The sequence below is a fragment of the Diadema antillarum genome, unplaced genomic scaffold, assembly GCF_040938485.1.
Source record: "Diadema antillarum isolate AM-2024a unplaced genomic scaffold, OU_Dant_1.0 seq00000817_RagTag, whole genome shotgun sequence".
NCBI lineage: Eukaryota > Metazoa > Echinodermata > Echinoidea > Diadematoida > Diadematidae > Diadema > Diadema antillarum.
The window spans coordinates 308,429-328,641 of NW_027271695.1; the positions used below are offsets into that span (position 1 = coordinate 308,429).

Here is a 20,213-nt window from a genome sequence, read left to right on the forward strand (position 1 = left end):
GCAGCATACTAAGTACATGTAGCCTACAGTGTTTGCCATACATAATAGGCCATAACACCAACGCGCTGTACAGCGGTGCATTGAGTCCGAATTTCGCTGAGGGTTCCTTTGTCCAATAATTGCATTTTAAAAATATCATCAAATTTTAAATATAAAAGGTTCCGTGGCATTTTGTATTGTTATTGATGTAGTTTTCTTACCTCTGAGGCTCTGGTGCGGATCTTTGTTAGCGCGCAAATCATTACCCGCTACTGACGTGCACGAAGACGAAGTTCGAACAATGTGTGTGTAGTGTACATGTTCGTAGGTTTGTACATGTTCGTAGGACGTAGGTATACTGGTAGGCCCCTAGGCCTACTATTTTTTTTGTAGGGCCTACTGTAACTGTTCTAGGTCCAAACTGTTAGGTTTAAATTAGTACTAGGTACTAGTAGCAAATATCGCTCTAAAAAGAGCGTAAATACCCGATTAAAGGGGCTGGGTGGGGGGTTCTCCCGACCCGATTTTTGTTTATCACAACAGGTTACGTGATGTTTTCAGTAGCTACAGTGTACACGTAGGAACGTAGGGGCCTATATAGGACGCTAGTGTTTGCGCGTGGATCTTACGTTAGAATCTACTAACTAGTTTCTAATATGAGTACTACTATTTATGAGTTTGCTAACCGCTTACAAATTTACATTATATAAGAATATGCTCTTATAAAGTTGATGACGTCACATGCATGTAAAACCGGTATTTCCACCGAGTCCATGTTAAGACTCTAGACTCTAGATCTAATTGTAAGGTGCGAGTTCAAGGGTAGCGAGAAACAGAATCACAGCCCATATTAATAACTGGCAGTTGTTCTCTGTCTGAGAACTGATCCTAAATTTCACAAATGAGTCAAAATGGAATACATGTATCATCGCTTTTTTCATGATTCAGGTGAGGGAATATACGTCTACTTTGATGGTAGTATTTGTTGAAATAATCTCTTGAAAAAAAAATCCCTTCTGGAATATGCCTCTTCCCCATACTTATGTTATTGCCACACTTAATGATATTGGCAATAGTGCACTTGAGAATCTTGAAAATGACAGAATTGCAAAAAGACCTTTTATTATCTATCTAAAAAACCTTGAAAATGAGAGTAGATCAATTGCAAAATGGCATTTGATTTTTCCATTTCTCCTCAAATAATATTTGCATAAATGTACACTGCATAAAGATGATGAATACCTGGAAGCAGGATATTATTGCCCCCCCCCCCCCCCCCCGGTGGCTAATTAAAACGAACTTGAAATTATGAGCATATCTCAAGTAGGTATATATAATAGAATCACCGACTGAATTAATCTGAAGCCACCTGAACAAAACCCTTTGTTTTCTGCAGTTCTGATCAAATCTTTCATGCACACAAGATAAATCTGTTTCATGCACTTGTATACAGTAAATACACTAGTGCAGTTATGTGGATGTTCAGTACTTTGAATCCTAAGCCAGTGCATCACACCTTGCGCACCAGTTTGACAGTTTGTGGACTTGTAGCCACTTGATAATTATGTATGTTCATGGTCCTTACACTTGCAGGTTGAACAGTACTTCTCACTCCTTCTCCCAGGCAACGATGCCAAGCTTTTTTGAGCAGTGGCCAGTTTTTGGTGGAAGGTCTTGTCAAGCTAGCAAGAGGAAAGCCTTCAGAAACCACAGTCAAGCTGTTGAGATTGCTGGGAGAACACATGCGGAAAACTGATGTGGATTCATGAGACTTGGAGCAATCATCAAATAGTGTACCACCAGACCTGGTAGCAGTCAGGGTATGCACAATACTATAGGTTTTGAAAGCCCCTTTTTTATGTTCTAGATGTCTATCCATCCAATATCGTTTCTTGTGTATCATGCCGCAAGTTGAAAACAATCATCTGTGAATGAAACTTGGTAAGGCTATGTAAATCCAGGGGGCGTTCCACAAAACTTGTCATTGGTGACAACTGTTATAAGTAGCTGAAATCTTTGCATCTGACAATACATTTTATCAAACGTTTCCCTGGAGTCGATAAGGGTCATGAGGTCAATAATCAAGGGTCAGGAGCCCTTCATTATGAAAAAAAAATGCAGGAAATATCTTGTGACTTTGATTTTTCAAAGGCAGATGAATGGATTTCACCAAACTCAATTGTAATATAAAAGTTCACAGTCACAAATCAATATGTAATGTAATTTTGTTATTTTGGAGATGCTGATGAAATAAAGAAGAGTTTTTTTTTCTTGTTTTTTTTTTAAAGAAGTCACACAACAACCCATGGGTTCATCCTACATGAAGGATCATATGTTTTACTTAATGCTCCCTGATTATGCAGTGCAATTCACTGATAATTTCTGTTGATACCTGGATACTTTGTTAATGAGTCGTAGAATATATTGTATATAACATGCATTTCTTACAACACAGCATAGAATGTAAGTAACCTGCAAATCCTTCTTGTACTCTATCTGCTTCCACCTGTGAACCAGGGCGCAAGGATTGTGCAAGATTGCTGTGGCTTTGGCTATAGACTACCTTATCCGATTTCAAAAGGTAAGTCTACATGACTATAAGGTTTGTTCAAATATGATGCGACAAACCCCCTGACATTTTTAGTGTTCAGATATGGTGCGCCGAACCACGCCACTTTCATTATGTTAATGAATGCACATGACTCAAAAAAAAAAAAATAAGATAAAGATAAACTCATGACATTGTATCTTCACTTACTTTTGAGCTTGATTGCACCATAACTTCTTGCCACTGTGTGGCAAAATATATTCCTCTTGCCTCAGTGTTTTTGTTTTGTTTTGTTGCATTTTGATCTGTTTATTTGTTTGTTTTTTACCATCTCATATCGCATTGATTTGTGCACTAAAATGTTGCCGGAGTTTGACTCATCATATCTGAACAAGCCTTTATGAGTCATTTTGGACAGGCAATTAGAACTCACAGTACTTTGGTATTCTGAAAATGAAATTGATTTTTACGAGTTTAATTGATTTTGCATTTTCTACTTTCTATGATCTGTTTTTGTATTAGAAAAGAAATTAGAGGTCAAGGGAAATTTTCTGGGTTTTTTTGTGTTGTTGGACTATGTAATTTATTAAGATCACTTGCTTTTCAATGTTTCACAGGTTAACTTTTTTTTTTGGATGTTGTGAATATTTTTGCGCACTTGCCTTTGTCAGGGTTATGTCCTGATGTCGACGAGAACTTTACTCGTGAATGCTTCAAAGTCGATCCTTGAACTTTAAAGATTGTCTTCCCCATATGTAGGCTGAAATTTTGAAGTTGCTTTTTGATCAGTCACGAATAAGAGAAAAGTGATAAATTTCAAAGCTTCTTTAAGAAAAAATAGGTATAAGTGAGTTTTAATTGTGAAATTATAGTGATCTTTAAGTAAAATGGAATAAGATCCATTTATTATCCTCTGCCAAGAAGTGGTGCCTGAATTGTTATGGTTTTGAGTAGTCCATCCCTCCGTGTGTGTGATAGCTTGAAATCTGTTAAAATAATCATAAATGTGAATAAAATGTGTTAAGCCTATGTATGACTGAGTCTATCAAATTGCATTATGGAATCGAAATAAAGGTCACAGTCAAATTTGTCTAGTTTTTATTTGTAATAGATTCATACAATGTCTGTTTGTTTTTCATTGTTTCCTTACATTTTCAGCCTGATGCTAGTTTTGATCACCACTTGAAGAGGGAAAGCAGAAGAAGATGCAGCTCTTGATGCAGCTTGCTTGCTTGAAGATCAGAAGATGCAGCTTGCTTGACAGAGGACGTCAGAAGGATAACATACATGTGTACCAATATTACTTCATTGTTGACCACTTGGTACTACCCTGCCCTGGTGATATCATTCAGAGTGCCTTCGACACATTGTTCAAAGCACATTAAATATGTGTTTTGTCTACGGTATGCAAAACCTCTCATCAACCTTTGGACATTTGGAATTACCCCGAGTTCGTGAACCGAGATCTAAACTTTCAAATAGATAATGAAGTGATGCATTCTTTAGGAGTTCCCACTGAAACTGCTTTTTTTTCACTGTTTGCCATACGAACATGGACTGAGTGATGGACAAACAATAAATTGCGCCCAGGGGGCCTGTGTACGGACATAATTTGATTCGTTCAATGGTTTTAGAAGACACTTGAAGAATCATCATTGTGACAATGAAACTGTGAAGATACTCCAAGTCCAGTTCTATGGAGGAACCGAGATAGAGACTGATGATACAAGTTGTATACAGTTGATGAAGCAGTACTCTCCATTAGTCGATGACAGTTTTTGATGAGGAGGTGATTACCTTTAGTCCAGAGGACATTGAACAACGACCTTGTAATTTTTACATGTCCTAGTTTACATGTGTCAGTATGGAGTAATGCATTACCATGGTAACATCAAATTTTCATAAAGATTACAAATACAGAATGTGGATCAAGCTACTCAGTTTTAAATCAATTCTGTTGAAATTCGATTGTCCAGAAATCTGTTGCCATGGCAATTGCAGTTTTTAAACAAATCATACAAAATTGTGTGGATCACGCTGCTCTCTTAGTTTTTTTTTTTTAGCATTTAAATTTGAATTTGATACATATGGTCACTATGATAATATGTTATCGTGCAAGACACTTTTTGTGGGGGTCATAAATCCGTTTCCATGGCAACAGCATCTTCATACAAATCATCCACAAGTACGATGTGGATTCAGCTAACTTCCTCAGATTTTGAGCATTTGACTTTAAATTTGGCACATGTGACCACTGTATTATGTACCTGTGCAAATTTTATTTTTCGTCATTGTCAAATAGTATGTTGTCAAGTTAATGGTATTTTGTAATGAGAATCGTATAAACTACAAGTGGATTGAGCTTACTCTCTCAATTTTTAGCAATAACCTTGAGATATGACACCTATATATTGTGACAAGATAAATTCTAGATGTGCAAAACACTTTTCTCGTCAATGTTAAACAATGCGTTGCCATGCTAACTTATTTTTTTTTTAATACAAAGCAATCGAAGATATTGTGATTGACTCATAACTCCCTCATGTTTTAGGCATTTGACTTGAAATTTGGCACGTGACCACTGTAGTGCGCTAATGTGCAAATGTCATCTTTTGTATCGGTCAAAGAAAGTGTTATCATGGCAGTGACATTTTCAAATTAAAAACTTACACAACAGTTGATTATGCAATCTCCCTCAGTTTCTGAGCATCTGGCCTGAAATATTGAACAGAGTGCTAATGTAATGGCAACCATCTTTTAAAATGAAAATCAAACAAAAAATACTGTGAATTGGGTGAGCTCCCTCAGTTTTCTAGCATTTGACTTGAGGTTTCGCTCATGTAACCAGTGTAATCTTAAAATGAGTCGCACACTGATCTCACTGTTGAGTAATCTTGCTATGGTAACAACTTTTGTTACATTGTACTTTTTTTTCAACAAAAGGCATACAAGAATATCATGAATTGAGCTAACTCTCTAAGTTTTAGGTGGGGGTATCAATTACATCCAGTTCGAGTTGAAAATATTGGCCCAAGAAGGCCTTATGTGTGTCATTTGAATATTCAAATGATCCGAATTTCACATGCTTGTATCATCACTTGCAATAGCATTGATCAAAAGAAAGAGTATAATTTTTGCTTGAGGTTTCGCTCATGTAACCAGTGTAATCTTAAAATGAGTTGCACACTGATCTCACTGTTGAGTAATCTTGCTATGGTAACGACTTTTGTTACATTGTACTTTTTTTTTTTCCAACAAAAGGCATACAAGAATATCATGAATTGAGCTAACTCTCTAAGTTTTAGGTGGGGGTATCAATTACATCCAGTTCGAGTTGAAAATATTGGCCCAAGAAGGCCTTATGTGTGTCATTTGAATATTTAAATGATCCGAATTTCACATGCTTGTATCATCACTTGCAATAGCATTGATCAAAAGAAAGAGTATATATTTTTTTTTATGTTAACATTTTACAACCAGACTGGATGATCTATGTTGAATATTTGAATTATACAGCTGAGTAGGCAATTCAATTTGAACATTTGAATGATAGAGCCAAGAAGATATAATACTAGTATCAATTTCATTTGAAAATTCAACTTGATAGTGCCAAGAAGGCCAAAGGTATTCAGAGTGAGTATTTAAATTTGATATTTTAGCCTACAATAGCCATAATGTATCTCATTTGCATAGATAATCAAAGAACCAACTGACAGGGTCAAAGGTATTCCATTTTGATACTTATATTGTAGAGATGAGGCTTTCATTACATGTAATAGAATTATTGTGTTTTGTTGTGACAGACAGAATTTATTAAATATTTTGATCAACCTAGTAGCACGTGACTGTCTTTCACCTACTTACATTACTGTGTTATTTTGTGCGATTGAATGTGGAGAGTGTGAAATGATGTCGAGGTATCGACACTTCAAATTGTTAATAAGTTGGCATCACTTGGAATTTATATCTCACTCTGAAGCGTTGAATCAACACTTCTGTGGTGTCAAATAAACACCAAATAATGCAAACTTATAACACTTTGAAGTGTTAGAATAACACCATGACAGGTGTTGGGGTATAGATTCTAACAACAAATAGTGTTGAAGTTACACCGTCATTGGTGTTAAAGGGTGTCAAAAGAACACCAAAGTGGTGTCAACTTATCAATAATCTAAGCAACACCAAAGCTGGTGTTGGTATATTTTAACACCACGGGTGTTGAACTTACACCATAACTGGTGTTGGGATGTCAAATGAACACCATTATGGTGTCAACTTCTTAACACTCTCTTAAGTGTTGAAAAAACACCGAGGCTGGTGTTGGTATATTTTTACACCCTTTAACACCCATGGGTGTTGGATATTTTAACACCAGAGACGGTGTTACTTCAACACCAGATGGTGTGGTCCTTTATTGAAGTTCGGCCGGTGTTAGATTCAACACCAGTGGTGTTAAATCTAACACCACTGTTTTTGCAGTGTACCAGGAACGATGTTTTCATCTGTTAGAAAAAAAAAGGGGGGATTCTTTTTCATCTTCTGGCCGATTCTTTTTTTCTGAATCAAAATGGAAATGACACAATACATTTTAGTGAGTAGTATAAAAGTGGTTTTTAATAATTGAAAACGCGTTCTTAGTGCATTAAAGGGGCATTCCAGACAATTTTCATAATTTCACATCATGCAGTAGGCCTACATAGATCAACAGCTCCATGTACACATTCGTCGAATTTATTGTTGTTCTTGGGCAGAGATGAAACCAATAAACTGAAAATCTTACACATATTGCAATGAACAGTGTTGATGGCAACAGAGCCTCACATATTTCAGAACTGTAGCAGTGTAATTCCATTACAATATCACTTGCTTAACAAGTTCACCTGTGTAGAATCTATGCATGCCTTCTTCTTTTGTTCTGCTTCCTTGAGCCCCAACTCTTGTATTCTTATGGTAAGGCTGCCATGTCATCATCCTTATTCATTGCCATTTGCTAAAAATTTTGAAAACATTCTTATTCTTCATCCTAATTATTATAAATCCTGAAACTCTGTACTCGGTATACTCAGTATAGCTAATTTATAGTTGTTGAAATGTAAAAATCTGAAAATCACCTCCTTTGATATTCACAAGGCAAATTCTAAACACTGTTGCTGAAACACATTGGTGTAACATTCCTTCTTGTTTAAACTGTTTTCACGTGCTTCCATATAAACATGATTTCTTTATAATCTATTTTGTATTATGCAATTTAGCCCCTGGGCTACGATGTACAACGTGACTAAATAAATCTTTCAATAAATATTTCTTTTGGTCTTCTCTCTTTAAACAGCTTTCAGAGAGTGTAGGGAGTCGGATATAGAGAAAAGTGTCAATTTAGAGGCAAAAAACACCCTCACCTTCACTAATTCAAGATGGGAATCTTAATATCCTGGCCGTGTACGTGATGTCCCGCATAGACATGTGCTGTGTCGTGTTAAAACTCTACAGTCATCTGTGTAAGAACAGAAGGCGTTGATTAGTTGGGCATTGATGGTTTAAAATAGACTTTCTCGTACATGGAATAGAAGCGGCCCTAAATGATTTAAGAAGTGCACGAATTGTAGGCCAATAACAGGACAGGTTCAAATTGATAACGTACAGAGATAATTGTATGAGATCACAGGAAGATAATAGTACTAAGTACTTTTCGTACTAGGTCACATAGCAAACCTCACAAATTTCCTGCCTGTTTCGGTCAAATGCATCAATATACCTTCAAACGCTTCGCCCAAGAGTAAAGTAGAGAAGAATCAAAAGAGACGTTGAAATGCACATGTACAAACGCATGCATACATACAGGCACACTCAAACACATAATTATGTGCAATATAAAGAAAATCAATATTATTAGCCGACCTGTGAGGTTGTTTTTATTTTGTAAACACCCATTTGAAGTCTATTTCAAGTTGTACAATAGAAAATGTTATCTCGAGTTCCTCGATTCGATGTACACTACTGACTGGACGATGCCAACTAATGTGTGTCTTACAGGGTTACAGTTCGTTATTCCGAAGGTTCGTTAGTACGCACTTCTTTCTTTTTTTTTTGCATTTTCAATGAATCTTCGGAATAATGACATAAAAATTAATGTTCGGCTTAACGAATCCTGTTTCATTTTCGGATTAACGTACATCTATAGGTATACGGAATGTGCGTGTGTTTCGAAATAATGAACCTTCAAAGTAACGAACCTTGTATTATTTTCGGATTAACGAACCTTCAGAATAACGAACATCACCCGTGTGCAGAGGGTGTACATGACAAGGCTATAGGCTATTGACAATGACATGGTCCTCTTAGTATTTTTCTCTCAGTCTCAGAGAGTAGTTTTCTCACTAAAAAACAAAACAAAACAAAACAAAACAAAACAAAACAAAATTAAACGATGAATAAGACATGTGCACATGTAGTAGGCCGTATATTCCTAAATGATGAACATAGTTCCACATTTCTTTTGCATTTTGATGGTGTCTCGAACATTCTATCATTAAATTTTACTCTGATAGGATTTGCGTTGTTACCTCCGCAACGATTTTGTTTACTGATGATGGAAAACAGAGTGAGGAAACCCACTTAACCCGAATCACTCAAATGTGATACACATTGAATGTCGTCGAGTCTATCCATAGCAAGTTTCTTTAGCTGTATATTCCACTCCAAGGCCACTGAATTGTCGTTTATTAGTCAAATATGCGTCGACAGGTACTGTTTATCTGTTTTCCTGAATTATTTTCGTTCAAGCCATTCCCCCTTCCTTCAAGAGAACCACCATATCTAAATCGTATGGCTACATGGTAACACTTCATTTCAGATTGTAGATTTGTTAATTCTAACCAGCACGCGCGCATGATATTCATCAATACGTCGCAAAGAAGGGCGAAGCGAGATACACGGGATGATCTTCTAAAGATAGTCAAAAAAGTGCTTTCACTGCTGTCTGGTCTGTAACCACCCACTGAAATTACTGCGTGACTGTCTCTCTCGGAAGCGTTGCTTTGAAAACATTATCCCGCTATGCATCCCATCACCAGGAAAATCGACTGACACGTGTCATGATTCAGAAAGCCGGCTACTTTCGACTCCCGGGTCAGCTATATCCACTAAACTAGTTTCACGAAGTTTCAGATTCGGATGCATGGCGCGCAGGAGTGCGCAAGTGGTGCGCAAGTGGTGTGCACACTGCGTAAACGCCGCGCAGTCGGCAGAGTATCCGAGCAGGATAGCCAACACAGACGACGGCGCTCTGCAATCGAATTTCTGATCAGCTCCGCGTGTAATTTTACTTTTCCTACACAGATTCGTGGATGGCAGGTCCAATTTGGACGATAATTCGTTACACTGTGTGTCATCTCTGGCTGATGAGATACACATTGTTGTCATTTGCAGGGGGACTATTCCCCGCAGATGCCGGAGGGAATCAAGCCCCCTACTTATCCAATCACGACACATTAAAGGACACCTCGCCGTGATGTGTCAATTCGGCAGTTGTGGCGAGCGGATGAAAGAGGACCTTAGACTGTGCCAAAAGAAGGAAAAGGAGGAGGGTGAAATGAGTCCACTTGTTGGAATGATCCACGGTTCACATGGTTGTGACAAGACAAGTCAATGTCAGGGCATGACACAGGATTTTTCCTGATTGACTTAACGCGGTAAAGAAGACCCTTCTTCGGGGAATATTCCGCGGTGACTGTGTAATCAAGTCATCTTCGATGAAGCTAATGATGTAAATTGGCGCCAAACGATGGTGGCCCATCGTCTGATATGTAAGATACTGAAGCAAGATCCAGTGACACACAACAAATAGTACTTCAAAGATTGTATAGTGTCTTATGTTCAATTTTATGTGTCTTGCATGCATTTGTACCGTTCATCGTAAGTTTACTTTCACACCAAATCTCGGTTATGTTGATTAGTGTTATGCGTATCACTATCGAAGAGGTACACCTATCTTTTTATTCCACTTCGAATCAAGTGGGAACTTTAAATGACGTGAAACAAACAAGAACAGCGTACGGATGCAATGAATCATGTCAAACACAGAGAGAGACTAACTATTGCAAAATTATCGATGTTGTACACCATGTCTATCTCGGTATGACATGAACGGACCCGGGGAAATTCAACTTCCGCCGTATTCCGCTATAGTCTCAATTCAAGCCAGACCCTCACCCAATACCTCGCCGATACGCACTATACAGAGTGAGCAAGATCACATGATTGGACATCTACGAACAAAACAATTGATTAAACATCAGATGTTCTTTTATAAATCACAAAGCGAAGCGGTTAACCAGCAATTCGAGCCCAGTCAAAAGACTTCAAAGCAAGCCTTTAATAGCCCAAAACTTCTTTTTTTTGTGTGTGTGTAACTTTTGTTAACAAAGAGGGCAGTCTTGTAGACAACGCTTTTAGGTGCATGTTTGCATTGAGTGAAACACGACCGGCCAACAAATTGTAATACTCGTTAGGATAAATGTCCGATGACTCCGTTAGACTATTCTTTGCTTCCTCTTCACTCCAGCGGGAAATTGTCGTTGTCCCTTGAGACAGAATACGACCAACACGAAAAAGTAGACTATTTACATGATTTAGAAGCATCAGCCGGTTCGACGCCTTTGTTTAACAAAGGGGAAAATTGGCGAGGAAGGAGCTAAACTAAAGAAGAAAAAAGAAAAGAAAAATAGAGGAAAATGTGTAGAATATTGGGCAAAAAAGGTGTTGGTTGTTTATGGCATTTGTTTGATTTTCCACTGTCATTACAGAATCCAGAGGAAATTAAAACACGCACACGCACACACATACACACACACACGTATATATATATATGTATATATATATATATATATGTATATATATATATATATATATACAACCTACATGCACGTATATGGATAGAATTGTTTAGTTGTAGAGGAACTATAACCATAGCAACTAAGAGTAAGACACAAATTCGACAGAGAACGAAAATAAATGATAACTATAGAATACTTGAGCAGAAAAATTAACGCCATTTCAAGCGAATTAGGGGGACCATTCACCGGTCTATAGGAAGACATGTTTATCTGTTTTTACTATACATCTGATACAGCTATAGCCTGGCTATGATATCTGTGAAGAGAAAACTAATAATGATTAAAGGCATAGATAGGTTCTACACAAATATCAGCCAAATACGTCCATGCTTTGTGTTTGCCCACAACTCGCTGAGAATGTACATTCTTTTAACCCTCTTCCTGCAGATTCAAGTTCATGTTCAAGTTCATTTCCATTTTCGACAATATCATAACATACATCTCACTTTCTTTATTGACAGAAGTAACGTCAAACAAGACAGTGTGGATTGATCAGTAAACAACAATAATCAAAACATATTAACGATACATTGGAATGAGTACTGGATGAATCCAAGTGAAGTATCAATATGTACTGTGCGAAGTATATCGATTACATTGTGAGAAGTATCAATGTGTATTGTGCGAAGTATCAATTACATTTTGAGAAGTATCAATATGTATTGTGCGAAGTATCGATTGCATTGTGAGAAGTATCAATATGTAGACCCTATTGTGCGAAGTATCAATATGCATTGTGCAAAAGATAGATTTCCTGTCCATAGGTAAAGTGTGTGGACTTTGTGAGCATCTGATTCATTTACACAGAAGAAAAAATTATCTTCTGATCCACGGTTGAAGACATTCGCTGCATGCATCAACATCTGGGGTATGGAGGGGAAACAATAATCAAATATCATGCAGATGGTTCTTTCGTTGTCGCTGTTGAAAATGAGCAACAATGATTATTTTGCAAGAGATCAAAATGCAGGGAATCAGAAAGCCCCCCGATAGATTTTAGAGTCGCCACAATTATAAAGTCAAGTGCTAAATAGTGAAACTCGGTGCCCCCCCCCAAAAAAAAAAATAGTTTTAATCACTGAAAAAGTGAAATAACGGAGCGATATGGTCTAGTTCCAGTGGTCTAAATAAGATGGAATTCGATATGATGTGAGTCAAAAAAACACAAGAAGTCGGCATGTGGTAATTATTTTGTCGTCTATTTCTGGAGTGGTGGCACAGCAAGGAGATCGGAAGAAAGTCAGAAAGTTTCCGACTGTTTTATTTTTAAGGTCAAGGTAAGATCGGCACCGGGCTTAGCCGCATACAACCGGCTTCTTTAACGTTTGGTTAACCGAAAAAAGGGGGTAAGGCTTAGATTATTTTTTTACATGAATTTCATAATAAATGTCCCGCGTTTTTTTAATTCATTCATTTTTTTTTTCATGCATTTCACAGGTCACTCTCTCCACAGGAACAAGGGAAAACAAATTAATGACTACCTGCATACATCAAAATTCGGGCCTAGCTGCGGGCTGACATGAAGCAGGGATGTCGTGTTAACCATGTCATGTGTTTTACCACTGCGTGCACGCGAAGCACGCCTGGCTACGTGCTTGTTTTCTTCTAATGTCTTTTCTTTTATTATCACTCTCCATCTCTCGTAACCCTGAATGAAACATGGGGGAAAAAGTATCAACGTTTATCACGCACTATTTTGGGTCCTTTTCCAAGTTTCTTTACATCTTTTTGTTTCTTTATACTTGTTTGTTTTATTTCTGTTGTGTGTGTGGGGGGGGGGGGCAAGGGAAGAATGGCGTTGCCCTGGGGATCTGGCAATAGGGTAGAAACCATGAACATCGGTCCTTTGCGTGTTGCATCCTTATGTGAAACATCGTGTATGACAATTCCGATTTCTATTAATATGTTAGCCCCATGACGAGGCCGAGGTGCCGAAATGTCCTCATTTCAGCATTAATCTGTCTGCTGGAACGGATCTTCTGTGCAACGAGCTCAAGAGTAAGCCATCAAGAAAATGCATCGGTCAAATAAGGAGTTCAGTCTTGCTCGATCGATCTTCGATAGTTGTATTTATGATATTGTCATTCACAACATTTTCCAGAAGCACTGTGATGGTTTAAAAGGCATTATTTACCATTTGCAGATGAAACAAAAACCCAGCGTTAGTCCTTCAAAATAGTTCTAAAATGTGAGTTATGGAGATAGAATCAACCGAAGTTAAAATTTGAATCAGTATAACCAATGTTAAGTATTGTTAAATATACAAAATGTGAACGATAATTATAATAAAAAACGCTTCTGGACTAAACCGTCTACAGATATGGTTTAGTGGGGAAAATAGTGATATCTCCTTATATTTCAGGCTTCATTACAACATTTTGTGATGGTAGGATGTTTTGTGATACAACTTACCTACACATATGCATCAAATGTGATATCTCGAACATTTTTTAATCACTGCTCCCAAAGGCAAACGGTACTCTTAAGACCAAAACAAATTCTATCGGAATTATGATATCTAACTCAAGTCATGTCGAAGAGAAGTGTATTTATTCAGGAAATATGAAACAATCATAATCATGTTAACTCAAATGGCAAATATACGCATTTTCTATGTTGGAGACTAAAGAAAGGCCCCTTGCGCATTCGTCTGTTATGCAGTCATAGAAAAGAAAGATTGAGAACGCAGGCAGCTCGTTGACGCACCTTCAAGCGTACGCCATCATCAAAGATGAATGTCCATTGAAAATTTGGCATGTGGAAGCTGAAAATGTCTCCCCCCGCCCCCTCCCCCCGCCATACAACTCATCAGGTTTGGAGAGGTCAATGACCTTATATTTCTTCCCGCTTGACACTTGTTCGACTTTCCTTATTGAGAAGGACCAGCCATCCTCTTTTGAAGCTGTAGGGAGAAAGGAAGGACGTAAAAGAAGATTAGAACAAGTGAAATAATAATGGTAATGGTTATAATGATAGCAATGATAATAATAGAAATGATTATAGCAATGAAAATAGTAATGGTAATGATGATAAACGAAATAATGTTGATGATGATGATGATGATGATCATCATCATCACCATCATCACCATCAAAGTAATGATAGATGATAACGAATCAGTAAGTGATGTCGTAGTGACAGTTTCAATTTTTCAATTTCAATTCCAATTTCAATTTATTTTCATATTTCTCGATGAAAGAAATACATCAAATAGAACAAAATTAATGAAATACATGATATCCAGCTAGGAGACCTACATAGAATATTGCAAATATATAAAACATATAGTGGTCGATCTATGAAAGTTGGTCACTATCATCACCATCAAAGTAATGATAAATGATAACGAATCAGTAAGTGATGTCGTAGTTACATGCAGTAAGTGGCCTAGAAAAGTGTCAGCTCCTATACTTTTATGGACCCCATCCCTAATGATTGTAATACAGGTACATAGGTACCTATGATAATGCACGTGGGTCATGCGAAACATTGTTGATAAAACATCTTTTCCAAGAATACACACTGGTCAGGATTCGAGCGCAGCATTTCAAAATTAACCCTGTCAGTGTCAGGGACATTGGGCAGTGTATGCAACGCTATGATGGGTTTTCTGTGTAATAGGTACGCAAAGAGTGAAAATCCACTGGGAAAGGGATGAAGCAGAGACGAGGAAGTGGAAGAAAAAGAAGCGAAAGAAGAAGATATAGAAGTAGAAGAAGAAGAAGAAGAAGAAGAAGAAGAAGAAGAAGAAAAGGAAGAGGAGGAGGGGGGGGGGGGGGAAAAAAGAGAAGTGCATATTATTCAGGTTCGAAGTCATCACGACCGGTACCACTGCGCTCGCCTCGACAAGCGGCCTGGCTCGGCCAGTGAGGCTCCCCTTGTTTTTGATCCTCGTGCGATGTATGCAGGTCGCAATGAAAATTTCCAGCCTTTGTCGTCCATCGATCTCTCTTTTGCGTGCAAGAGATCCATCGCTTGCCATCGCTTGCTGAAGAAAATCCAATCGTCTTTGTCTAGTTTATGTTTTGTTACAAAACGAGTTCTTCTCACAGACCATAGCAGGTGACGTTATCATTGTAAAGATCTCACTATATGTCTACAACAAACGAACGGAAGTTGTTGCTATTCTCATACCTGTCGAAGGTACATAAATATGAATCACTTTGTGCAGAAACCTGTTCATTTGTGGTGAAACCTGTTCATTTGTGATGACATTGGCAGATAATGGCCGTGAACCTCTTATTAATTTTTCCCTTTCTGGAGAAGTATGGAAAGTGTTGTCGTTTTCTGCAACCCTTGGGTGACCCCTGTCGGAGGCCCCCAATGAAGACATGTTTCAGAGCCAAGATTAAAGTGAATTCTTTGGAATTATGCGACCGACAATGCAGTTCATTTCTCTCACAGTACTGGGATGCACGCCTGTCTTCCTTCATACCATATACTGTCTCTAGATAAAACTTCAGAAAAAATTGAACTACTTGTAGGTGATTAAGAAAAAGGAAATCAATTCAGCCCTCGTTGCAGTAAAAGTGTTTTCATGATAAGCAGTGATATCAGTATCATTACAATTGACAAAATTATTCACAATGTTCACAATGAAACCTGAAGTTATCAAAAACATTCCAGAGAGACGAATTGAACTAATGTATATATACCTATGAGTATGCATGAGATACTTGATTTGATTTGATTTGATTTGATGTGATGTGATGTGATGTGATATGATGTGATGTAATGTGATGTTGTCAGTTGTGATGTGATGTGAGTCCTTTACATAATTATAATGTGACCATTTGGCTTGGTTACACGTGAGCTTGTTGTCAGTGTTCGCCATGCAGGTGTTGGATGCATTTATTTAAAGAACCAACCCTTTCCCACGACTAGGGGTAGGAAGAGCAACAGTATTACTCGACACCATGGTAACACCGTATGCGTGAAATAAACACAAAGTCTGTGAGTGTGTTTACATGACAACCTCATGCATAAAGAACATAAACACAAATACAAGATTGTGTTTAACATGGCAACCACATGCATCAACCCCCCCCCCCCCACACACACACACACAAGCAGCACACAAACACAAAATAATCCATGAGAGTACGAATCTACGATCTTTGAAGCTGAAGGTGGTATCTCCGCTTTACTGAAACAAGATAATTCATTCTGTCAGAAGGGTATTGTGATTGTTCAGTATTCAAAATGGAGAAAAAGGGGAAAACGTCATCTTCGAAAAAAACCCTAAAAGGTCACGATAATTCCTACTTCATTACGCACTAGCTTGCCTTTAATAATCAAATCACCATAAGCGTGACGCATTTCACTGTTTTTGGTTTACATTTGGGTCACTTGATAATGTTGGATCGTATCACGAAGCTACAAAGTCAACTCTTTCCGGGTCAACAGACAACATTATAGTGTCAATATCGATCCCTTGTTGGTAATCAACCGTCCTCGAGACATCATCGATGTTAAGCGAAATATTTTCCTTTCTTTTCTCTTCTTTCTCCCCAAGGGGCAGTCAAGAGACCTGGTCATCTGACAAAAAGGGCTGCGTGAAATCTTAAACCAGGGACGATAAAACTCAAAATTGGCATTTATTTCGGTTTTTTGTGTAACGTAGCGCCAGATCGGAAGACGAAGTAGGATCAGCTTACATGCGATGGGTCAACGCAAGATGAATGACAAAGTAGACGAACAGCAATATCCTATATCCGTCTTTGGACCTCGAATTTACTAAAGAACATCCTTTTGGATAAGAAAACCTTCCAAAAAGGGACTTGGTAGGGCTTTGGAAAGGTGGGCCCTCTGTGTGCAATACATCAATCAAATTCTTTTTGCGTCTCGTTTGCTTCTATTTTCTTTTAACGTTTCAACTGAAGTGATGCATCCGCAAAGATGTCATACAATTTTGACGTAAAATGTAAAATAATTCGGCCAATCCCCTGTGACTGCTGTCGCATGTTATAGAAGATTGGTTTGATTATACTAAAGACACAAGGAGTTTGGGAGGTTTTCTAATTTCACTGTGATTATCACTTGTTTTTCTGTTTTCTTTTCTTTTTTTTTGTGGGAAACGTTTGTTGCACCAGAGATGTTAGAAAATTTTCATAGCATGTGGTTGTCAAGAACTGCGGCATTGTCATTGGTACACTATTCCATGCTGCTGGAGGAGCCGTATCGATGTTGAGCTATAACACGTATAACTACGCTAAAATAAGAAGTATAATCTTATCAGAGCCAAACACCAGTGAACAACACACACATGTATCACACGCTTAGTCTAACTACATTCCCATAGCGTACTCGATAAAAGTACTTAGAAGGGAACAAACAGGTCTTATCCCTTGGATGTTACTCCTGTTACTCCTTATCACTAACAGTTCCACCTGATGCAAATTTTTAGTATTGCAATACTCATCCGTGTTATCTCTTCTTTCTGACAAGACCATTCATCCCCAGCTTTGTCAGGTTCTCATTGTTTTTCGCCAAGGCAAATCGGGACATTTTGAGTAATAACGAGTAACCAAGGACGGAATGCAACGGCTAAAAATCGAATTCAACATCTCTTGTTCAAGTGCGACGAGCACCATGGGTGCTCCGAAGATTTATACTATTTGTATAAAATGGCGAACTTCCTTGTGTGAAAAAAAGAAATCAAGTTGACGTCCTAAAACGCTTGTTTTTTTAGTGGAACACTCTTTCACATCGCCATATTTACTTTTATTTTTGGCTACAATGGTAACATGTGCATTTTTCTTTACTTTTCGCTATAATATCATTCGTACACATATTTTAAGAGTTGAATTAATAAATGCATCACCTTGTGTTATTTATTTCCTTTTATTGTTAAAAAAATAATTGGACTGAATTGAACTGAATTGAATTGCACATGGTATGTAGGCTACATTGTAGCGATGCAGAGCCTATTTCAAACCCTGAGTCACGTCAACATTCTGAATTGCGTAAGTTCTATACATGGGTGTATGCCAAATGTGAGACCCTCATTTCCACACACACCAATTTTCACCCAAGTTGGAAAAGTTTTAAACATTTGATTGTGTACAGTGACAGAGCAGAGCGACTGAATGGGATGAATCGTCGATTCGTTTAAGAGGGATGCACATGCTGCCTTCGAATCAATTAAACCAAGGAAAAGACACAAAATCTATACTTGGATGTGTTATGAAGGACTGTGCATAAAATCTGTTCTAGATTTCATATCCCTCCAGGCAAACAACAATGGAATAGTCGAGGTTGGAGACGAGATGTTAGGCCCTATATCTAATGATTTGCTCGTTCTGTCGACTAACGTCATACCAAGTTGGGGATTTTTTTTCTTCTTCTTCTTTTCGTGTTATGATCATATTGTCGACGTGTCTCACTGATTAATGTTTCCTCAACTTGACATCTTAGCTACCGAATCACTTTCCCTGAAATAAGAGAATTTTATGCACTCCATATCAGGGACAGCGGGGAAAGGGAAAATATCGTTAAGCGACACCCACCCGCCCTCAATCCGTTAACACGACTATTGCCATATCAAATGTCACACGTAAGGTGACTCATGTATTTCTGAACGACATAGCTATTCCACAGAGAAGCATAGAGAATGAAAGAGAGTACGGGATTTCAGAGGGGGGGGGGGGGGGTTCTTTCACTGTTAACACCTTCAGCGTAATTTCTACCATAATATTTATTAGGTCAGATTATAATTTTATCGCCGTATCAATTTTAGTCCCAAGACGCTGCTTTGCGTTGAAGCTGAGACTATTAAAAAATTTGATATGCTCAGACGATCACAGATAACTATCAGATTTTAACAGGCCGAAAGCTTACCATATACCATGAGGTTTACTCTCCTCAACGATGTATGATATCTATGTAGGATTCGTTCATACACACACCGTGCAGAAATCACGGTGGACGGTATATTCGTTGTGCGTTTGTGTGTGTTTGAATCAATGTACATCCAAACAAACACATGCGCACATGTCCAAAGTGAATAATTCTGCGCTATTTAATCTGTTCTTCATGGCGGAAAAGTGTATTAACAAAGAAGGTAGTCAAAGCATTATTACAAGAGGGAGACGAATTCCCCTTTGAGAATCTCCGTGGATTTACGATGGTGTGTCATTATTGAGCGGTAATATATCATATCACCGAGGTTTATGTGACATCCCCCTTATTAAAAAAAGAAGAAGAAATCTCGTGCCTCTTTATGAAGATGCCGTCGTTCATCTAGAGATGTGTTGCTATATGAATTATATACTTTGTTCGAGTTTAGTTTTCAAAGGGTTTGAGCGTTTCGTGCGCATGATCGATTGATAGCCGCGTTTAGTCGTTTGTGCAACATCCGAAGTCCAATGAATTAATTGCATTTTTATCATTATTATATGATGATTTACCACGTGTTCTGTCTTTCCTTGGGAGGATACGTTAATAAACGCTATCAAAAGATGTGACCCGTTCGGTGCCTAATGAATGAAAATGTATGTTAAAGTTTTAATCACAGACTCCCCCCCCCCCCCCCTCAAAAAAAAAAAAAAAAAAAATTATGATAATTTGTTTCATTATCAAGATGGGGCGATCGATGCTTCGTCACTTATTATGACGCCACAATGCAAACCACAAACCGAAAACACTAACAGCCCCACTCCCCACCCCCCCCCCCCCCCCCCGTTCCCGGAGGGCAGGCACCGCTAACTCTCGTAGCATTGAGACATTTTAAAAATAGATGAGGAATAAAGTTTTAATGTCCCTTTTTGTTCATCTGGCACTGACGAGGTAATTAT

General features: G+C 38.0%; 1 long non-coding RNA gene across 1 annotated transcript; it reads left to right on the top strand.

Moving 5' to 3' along the window:
• The first annotated feature begins 1,353 nt into the window (after positions 1–1,353).
• Positions 1,354–3,796, top strand: LOC139739769 (uncharacterized). Its single transcript, XR_011711526.1, has 3 exons — positions 1,354–1,799; positions 2,497–2,560; positions 3,686–3,796. It is a non-coding gene; the product is annotated as an uncharacterized lncRNA (long non-coding RNA).
• Positions 3,797–20,213: the final 16,417 nt, after the last annotated feature.